Genomic DNA, 8,637 nt, shown 5'->3' with positions numbered 1-8,637 from the left:
CTTTGTCCTAATGCAGAGGATGGACGAGATGAGCTGCTCATTGTCCTAATGCAGAAAGAATGGAAGGCAGTGGAGAATGCAGAGATGAGCTGCTGCTCATTGGTCGTTCCTTGTGCTTAGGCAAGAATGGAAGGCAGCTGGGGGGCTGGAAGTTCTTTTTGTCCTAATGCAGAGGATGGAGACGGAGCTGCTCAGCTGGTGGGGCTGCTGGAAGTTCTTTGTCCTAATGCAGAGGATGGAGACGAGATGAGCTGCTCATTGGTCGTTCCTTGTGCTTAGGCAAAGAATGGAAGGCAGCTGGTGGGGCTGCTGGAAGTTCTTTGTCCTAATGTCCTAGAGAGGATGGAGACGAGATGAGCTGCTCATTGGTCGTTGCTTGTGCTTAGGGCAAAGAATGGAAGGCAGCTGGTGGGGCTGCTGGAAGTCCTAATGCAGAGGATGGAGACGAGATGAGCTGCTCATTGGTCGTTCCTTGCAAAGAATGGGAAGGCAGCTGATGGGGCTGCTGGAAGTTCTTTGTCCTAATGCAGAGGATGGAGACGAGATGAGCTGCTCATTGGTCGTTCCTTGTGTTAGGGCAAAGAATGGACGAGATAGGGTAAAGAATGGAAGGCAGCTGGTGGGGCTGCTGGAAGTTCTTTGTCCTAATGCAGAGGATGGAGACGAGATGAGCTGCTCATTGGTCGTTCCTTGTGCTTAGGGCAAGAATGGAAGGCAGCTGGTGGGGCTGCTGGAAGTTCTTTTGTCCTAATGCAGATGGAACGAGATGAGCTGCTCATTGGTCGTTCCTTGTGCTTAGGCAAAGAATGGAAGGCAGCTGGTGGGGCTGCTGGAAGTTCTTTGTCCTAATGCAGAGGATGGAGACGAGATGAGCTGCTCATTGGTCGTTCCTTGTGCTTAGGGCAAAGAATGGAAGGCAGCTGGTGGGGCTGCTGGAAGTTCTTTGTCCTAATGCAGAGGATGGAGACGAGATGAGCTGCTCATTGGTCGTTCCTTGTGCTTAGGGCAAAGAATGGAAGGCAGCTGGTGGGGCTGCTGGAAGTTCTTTTGTCCTAATGCAGAGGATGGAGACGAGATGAGCTGCTCATTGGTCGTTTTGTGCTTGAATAAATATAAATGATAATGAATATCAGATGTTTCATTGAATATATTGCGTTCGTCCTAATGAAAGCTAGCTGAGATGTAGAATAAGATTCAAGCTGCTGAAGTGTCAGTAATTCGAATTAGGATAGTTTTATTAATGCTTATTAGATAATCTATAATGTTTAAGGAATTTTTAGCTTTATTTTGGTAGGCATAGAGTAGGGTATTGCTTACCAAATATACCAATTTTTTTTTATTGTTCTGTTTGAGTGAAATCACATAATTATACTACTACCACCACTACTTCTGATAATAATAATAATAAATAATAATAATAATAATAATAATAATAATAATAATAATAATAATAATAATAATAATAATAATAATAATAATAATAATAATAATGAAAAGGCCACGAAGTAAAATGATTCTTCCGGGAGATGTAGAGAGCTCAGTTCATCTCCCGCCTTGAAGTTGCAAGATTCTGTTGACCACTTTTGTCTAAGATTATATGACAATGGGTTTGTGATGCTGCCTTTTTTCTGCGATCATTTCAGACGGAAAGGAAAGCATTAGGAGAGCCGTTTTTGAAGACAATGAAATTGGTATACTGAGGTTTATTTGGCAAAATAGTAATTTTATTAAGACAAAAATGTTGATTGCATAATTTTTAATATAAAGGAATTGGTTAGGTTACAAAAATTATCGTGCATCATACGTACAGTAGGCCCGGAGTGGCTTTAAGATGCTGTGACTGGTAATTTTTGCGACGATTTAAACTCGTCCTGACATTATCAATTCTGATTTTATACTATTTTCAAATATACCAATATAAAGTACACGCATTCCGCTTCCCAGTGACACCTGAATGAGCAGCGTCATAGCATGAATAACAACTTCACACACACACAACGTACAAAGCAAAATATTGCTATTGACAACTCTGGCTCTTAGACAGAACTTACAGAAGCCTTTTGACTGAAAGAGTTGGTTGGGAGAGCAGGATGCTACAAAGCCAAGGGGTCCAGCAGGGGAAGCATCCCAGTTTTAAATAAGAAATACAGAGATAAATAATCTATAAGAGATGTAATCAAGAAGGGCAGATTTTAAAACACTGTCTCCTTTAGTTTTGGCATAGTCTGCACTGATAACAATTTTCAATTTCGCAATCCCATGCATGATTAGGCTTAAAATACTGCATTTTACCCAGCTGGAGGAAGAGTCTGCCAGAACCCAGCTGCAAATTATTGCAATGTTGCTTTCATATGAGTCAATTTTGATGCAAAATAACAATTCATTTCAGTTTTTCCATACACAAAAATTCAATACATTACCTGAACCTTGAATACGGACCCATCAAATATGTGAACATTATTATTTAATTATTAACTATAGCAATCTGGGGGCTGAACTTCACTTATATTCAGAGAGAGAGAGAGAGAGAGAGAGAGAGAGAGAGAGAGAGAGAGAGAGAGAGAGAGAGAGCGAGAATGCATTTTTGGAGACTAATACCTGCCAGCATTCTCTGTAAAAAATAGAACTGAAATTTTTTTTGCTACGCCTTGACTAGAATAATATATTTATTTTTGGTCATTAACCCTAGCAATAAATAAATAAATAAATGAATGAATGAATATACAGATGGATAGATAGATAGATAAATAAATAAATAAATAAACTAATTCCATTACCTACCTGTTTATTCTCTGGGACAAAAGAATATCATCTCTTTAACAAGATCTGCAACTGAAACTTCGAGTGGGCGCGTCTATTTATGTGACCTCAGTATACAATATCTGTAAACATGACCTTAAGTAACTATTGAGGAGATGCATAAATAAATTAACTAAATAAGGCAATGTATCAACTGGATTATACTTGTTTGTTGAAAGGTCCATTGAGGAGATACATATAATTACCTGAGGCAATGTATCAGTTGGAGTATAGCCTTTGTCTTGTTTATGGAAAGGTACAAGACTTGTTGAATGTCGATTGGAGTGGCTGTCAGTTTCTGGTGTTGAGGAAATAAATATATTTGTCTGTGGGGGAAAAATGTCGACTCTGGTATATAACTGATTTATCTTACTGGTCCTGAAAGTGAGGTTTTTAAAAAATATACCCAGGGTCAATGGCGGCACTCACTGAGTTATTTCTCCCGCTGCATTCATAATTGTATGTATGAATAACTACGTATGATTTTATCTATTCACCCAGTTAGTGAAACTGAATTTATATATATAATATATATATATATATATATATATATATATATTATATATATATATTATATATTAACTATCACATACACAATTGTTCTGTGCATTAGTATGGAGACGAGAATTACTAATTGGACTATTCAAACTGGATGGTATCTGGGGGTGGAGTTTTTGTTCAAAAGGTAACTTTTGAATAAAAACTGCTCATTAGATACCATCCAGTTTGAATGAGGTCCTTTAGTAATATATATATATATATATATATATATATATATATATATATATATATATATATATTATCAGAAAGCTACAAACGTCCTTTAATATCCAATTCACTCTACCTCGGAAATAATATATTTTCATATATGTTACCGAAGGGGAATTTTTTTTTTTTTTTTTTTTTTTTTTTTAGTTGATAATAAGTCCACCGTCCCGTGGGGTCGAACCAGCGACGGACGAGGAATCAGGACTACAGTGACACACTAACCAGTCGGCCACAAGAGAGGTATAAGTGAATAACATCTCCCATCATCTCACCCGTCGAACTCAGGTGTTTTGCAGAGTTTGGAGACGATATCCACCCACCTCTGCCATGTTGACCGTGTGGGTGCTTTTTTGTCGCACGTAGCCATATTATGACTATTTATCACATCACCGTGATTCATATACAATCAGAAAGCTACAAACGTCCTTTAATATCCAATTCACTCTACCAAATTATCCTCAAGCATTATGGTGCGATTAATTTAAAATTAATTCCCAAAAATCCTCTAACAATAGGTTCGTTTTTAACTACAAGGATCGATTAAACCTTTTTATCCTCTAACGTGGTGTATAAATATACTTGCCATTGGTCTAAGTGTAACTCTGGGGACATATGTCGAATCCACGAGGAGGTTACTGAGGGTCAGAATCGACTTCCATCGGGGAAAAATGGAAGCTTTCGTACTGGTTGTAGGCTCTCCAATCCAGAACATTCTAATATCAGAGCTCATTCTAAAATCTGCAAAACTCATATTGAGAGAAATGACTTCAGCATAATAGGCCAAACAGCAAATCCTCACGAATTGCCTATACTGAGTCATTGTTTATCAAAGAACTAGTCCCCCAGTTAAATACCCAAACCTCCTCTACACAATTGTACCTGAGTTAACTCTGTCTATAAGCATTCTGTCGTTTTCTCTCTCCACCTAAGGTTGGTTAGCGGTTTTTGTTCTGTGTTATTTTTAGCTGTATTGTATTTGGTGAATTTTATTTTTAATTATTTTATTTTTCTGATGATTTTTAAAGCTTTTACAGTAAGTTTTAAGTAATCTGTTCATTATTCAACAGATCCCTGAAGATGTAATAGAGAAATTATTACGAAACGTTGGAAATAAAGAAATATGTTAGAGTTAACTGGTTTCCCTGGTCCACCTCACACTAATGTGTCCTGCTGGTCGTCGCCTATCCTTGCTTTATATATATATATATATATATATATATATATATATATATATATATATATATATATATATATATATATATATATATATATATATATATATATATATATATGATATATATATATATATATTATGCCTAGTCCTGATTGAAGTAGCAGTTTTCTCTCTCTCTCTCTCTCTCTCTCTCTCTCCTCTCTCTCTCTCTCTCTCTCTCTCTCTCTCTCTCTCTCTGGAGACTCTCTCTATTCGTCTTGTTATATACTATTATTATATATAGCTGTTGCAATATCACTGTGTTCAGAGAGTGAATTCATTCTGAGGAAAGAAAGCACTCTGGGATTAAATTAAAAATGTTTTAAGTCTTCTAAATAATAATAATAATAATAATAATAATAATAATAATAATAATAATAATAATAATAATAATAATAATAATAATAATAATGTGCAGTGCTTCAAAAGTTCAAGCAGAGATGCAGTGCATTACTACCCTAATGCTATTCTCTTGCATTTTAATACAATTTCATCTATTTATTAATATATTTGTTCCTTTTTTCTCTTCTTTCTGTATTTCCCTTTACTTCGTCTTACTTCTTCCTAATGAACACCTCAATATTTTTTGGAAGCCTGAATTCCAAGTCAATGATCCCTTTGGTGGGCTCGTTCCATATGAATAGGTTCTTCATCTTCTGAATAATAATAATAATAATAATAATAATAATAATAATAATAATAATAATAATAATAATAATAATAATAATAATAATAATAATAAATCAGACAAAGATTTTGGTTCTCAGCTGATCCCAAAAGTGACCCAAAATACTGTACTTCACGCCCGGAAGATAATGTTTTTCTTATGTTGGCTTATTCCTGTACATAGAAGGCTGAAAAGTCTACAGACTCAGTCTAAAAATATTAACAGGCAACCATTCGTAACAATAACGGGACTCTTCATTCTAACAATAAAGGCCATGGTGGCGCTGATGTAGGCTAATGCGTTCGAACTGTGTGAACTCGAACGAGGCTGTTGGGAGCTTCCGTGTTCTCTCGTGTTCGATTGTTAGTGGCTGAAGGTTTGAACTGCGCCCTTTCATTAGCAGATAGCTGTACAAGTGGGAATTCTGATATATTGAGGTCATAACTACAAGTGTGGAAGCACTGTGATCATTTCCATAATGTTCACTGGTTCCAATCACGCCAAAGTTCAATTCAATAGCGAAAGACAGGCAGACAATAACAGGCCGTCTGTGCATAAAACATGACGCACACCAGTCCTGCCTCGACTCCTCCCCACGCATCTACAACACGTGTTATCACTATCACTCACCACAGACACACACTCACAACAATTTTACACGCACACATGCGCACATACATATTTATATTATATATATATATATATATATATATATATATATATATATATATATATATATATATATATATATATATATATATATTCAATGTGTTACCTGTGTGTGTGTGTGTGTGTGTGTGTGTGTGTGTGTGTGTAACTATAGTGTGTGCGTATTATGAGAGAGAGAGAGAGAGAGAGAGAGAGAGAGAGAGGAGAAAGAGAAAAAGAGTGAGAGAGAGACACGTGTATTGCATGTATGGTCATGACTGTGCATCTACAACATAACATATTCTCTCTCTCTCTCTCTCTCTCTCTCTCTCTCTCTCTCTCTCTCTCTCTATCAATATCAGTGGTTCTCCTCCAATCGGTACATCATTTAAAATGTATAATTTAGAAATCAATTATTTTAACTCCCCTCCAAAAATGGGCTTTATTGTTTTCCATTGTGGAATATAAAGAATATAAATCATTATATGAGTAAGTAGACAGACGGAGAGAGCCTGAAGGCATCCATTGCCCAGAGGAACAGACCGAAGCTAAAGAAAGCGACCAAGAACAGAACAGAACAGAACAGAACAGAACCACAGGACACTTTTGTCAAAGAGGAGCGCTTCAAACTGAAAACAAGTCCAATAAAGCCTAATGGCGGCGAGGGGAAGGTTGATTGCCGTGAAATGTATTCAGACTTTCCGATCGGCACTGCAGGATCACAGTCCACAGGCTATCTATCAGTGAGTTCAAAATTGGGGTTAGAACAGAACAGAATATAGAATTTACTCCAGGAGCCAAACACTGGGGCCTATGAGGCCATTCAGCGCTGAAATGGAAATTGACAGTAGAAAGGTTTGAAAGGTGTAGCAGGAGGAAAACCTCAAAGCAGTTGCTATGAAACAAATGTTAATTAAGAGAGGGTTGAGGAAAGTAAGATGGAAGAAGGAGAACGTGAACGGATGAACAGTAAAAGGAATGGAAAGGTTACATCAAGAACAACCTACGGGGAAATTTGGGTTAGAATTCCAAACAATTTTTTCTTCTAAGAAAATGAAGGTGTGGGTTCCGGGAATTGGAACTGGAATATAAAATCTAGGCCAAAGGCCAAGAGCTGCGACCTTTGATGAGGTCATTCAGCGCTGAAAGGAAATAGCCTTGAAACAATTGTTAGGAAAGGAAAGGCTCCAGACACATATTTATTATCATTATTATTATTCGGCATATGAGGAAGAAGAAGAAGAAGAAGAAGAAGAAGAAGAAGAAGAAGAAGAAGAAGAAGAAGAAGAAGAAGAAGAAGAAGAAGAAGAACCCCGTTCGTAAGGAACCAGAAGCCCACCACAAGGGCCACTGACGTGCAATTCAAGCTTGCAAAGAATATTATTAAGGTGTTCATTAGAAAGAAGTAAGAGAAGGTAATGTGAAATACGGAAAGAAGAGATCGTTTTATTAAAAAAGAAAAACTAAATTAAAACAATAAATAAACAGATAAAAATGTAAGTGAATTATTAAAATACGTGAAGCCTTTTGTGATGGAATCTGCTGCTGCGTGTGCTTCAAAACTATGTGGCTGTCAGTCAAGAATATGAGTGAAGAACATCATAATGGCACTTGAAAACGACTTCTATCATTCCTTTTATGGAACTCAGTTATTTCCCCTGAAAAGGACAAATAGCCGAGAGTGCTGACGCTTCTTCGCTCCCAACGAATGTTTCGCGAATTAAATTTCCCGTCCAGCTTCGCTTTGCCTTCTCCACTCGGGATGGCAACCACCGCTCACCTAATGCAGAATGAGAATGACCTGTAACATGTTGAAATGTTTTTCTATGGCAGACTTCATATTTTTTCTAAATTTATCATCTTGAATATATTGCATACTGGCATAAAGTTTCTTCCTTGGTACTGTACTAATAACAGGAGATCAGATAGTTTCCTTTTTAGGAAATTTTGCGGTATCTATAAAAAATATGAGATGGAAACCAATTGCCGGTAAAATATTTATGTAAAAACGATACCTCTTTATGGTAAAATTCCCTTGACAAGGTTAAAGTATAAGCCCAGTGGAGGAGGGTAAAAATCGAATTAAGTTTTACAGTATAAAAGCAAGCACTATAAAAATTTGAACCTGCCTGTAAAAGTCTTTCTCCTAAAAATAGAAGCATTAAAACTATCCTTATGTCGGAACACTAGGACATCCAAAAAAGATAGTTGATCGTCTTCTTCTCTCTCTAGCGTGAATTTAATATTGGGGTATAGTTTGTTAATGTTCGATTTGCATGAAAAGCAGATTTGAAAAGAGCAAAGGTATCATCGACATAACGTTTATACACAAGAGGATAAAAACCAAGGGGGACAGTTCTCCAACATGCCCTCCTCCAGGGAGTACATCAAAATGTTGGAAAACGTGGGACCAACAGGTGATCCCATTACCATTCCGTCAACCGATTTATATAAATTACCATTGAAAATGAAGGCAGCGTCCAGCACTGCTAACTGTAAAGTTTCTTAAAACAGCAACGATTATTGAGTGGCTGTCAAAGGA

General features: G+C 36.9%; 1 long non-coding RNA gene across 1 annotated transcript; it reads right to left on the bottom strand.

The window, feature by feature from the left end:
- Positions 1-1,228: 1,228 nt before the first annotated feature.
- LOC136854419 (uncharacterized) lies at positions 1,229-3,146 on the bottom strand. Its single transcript, XR_010857692.1, has 3 exons — positions 3,006-3,146; positions 2,782-2,882; positions 1,229-1,628 (listed from the first exon to the last, which is right to left on the bottom strand). It is a non-coding gene; the product is annotated as an uncharacterized lncRNA (long non-coding RNA).
- Between the last annotated feature and the right edge of the window lie 5,491 nt (positions 3,147-8,637).

Source organism: Macrobrachium rosenbergii, chromosome 29 (assembly GCF_040412425.1).
Source record: "Macrobrachium rosenbergii isolate ZJJX-2024 chromosome 29, ASM4041242v1, whole genome shotgun sequence".
Classification (NCBI taxonomy): Eukaryota; Metazoa; Arthropoda; class Malacostraca; order Decapoda; family Palaemonidae; genus Macrobrachium; species Macrobrachium rosenbergii.
Note: the sequence above shows the minus strand (reverse complement) of the source record. Positions and strands in the feature narration are given on the sequence as shown.